The sequence below is a fragment of the Triticum aestivum genome, chromosome 3A (genome assembly GCF_018294505.1).
Source record: "Triticum aestivum cultivar Chinese Spring chromosome 3A, IWGSC CS RefSeq v2.1, whole genome shotgun sequence".
In the NCBI taxonomy this organism is placed as follows: domain Eukaryota; kingdom Viridiplantae; phylum Streptophyta; class Magnoliopsida; order Poales; family Poaceae; genus Triticum; species Triticum aestivum.
Window position 1 is genome coordinate 701,316,647 of NC_057800.1, and position 445 is coordinate 701,317,091.

Here is a 445-nt window from a genome sequence, read left to right on the forward strand (position 1 = left end):
GTTTAATCATACACCTAATAGACGCCCAAAGGGATCATATAACACACACTAGAGGGGGCTTTGAAATTAAAAGACAGCGGAAGCAGAAATAAAAATAGACAGAGGGATCCAACGTTGCAACTACATCCAACGCTACATCTAGAATTTACACAAAATTTCAGGAAATGAAACAGGGGCAAGGAGATACAAGCAACAAAACAAACTCAGGCAGGGGGTGTAGGGGGGAGGGGACGCAGAACGCGCGAATCAACAACTGAAGGAGGAGGAGCACGAATCAATCAAACCGCGACGCTTGGGGAGAGGAAGCAGGGGGAGAGCACCAGAGACCTGACCACCAACACCTCAAGAGAGCAGGGAGGGAGAGCTCCATGTTCTCACTGCGCCTGCCGCTGGAAATGGGAAAGGAAACGGACAAAGCCAGCTACAGGGGAGGAGAAAAAAAAAA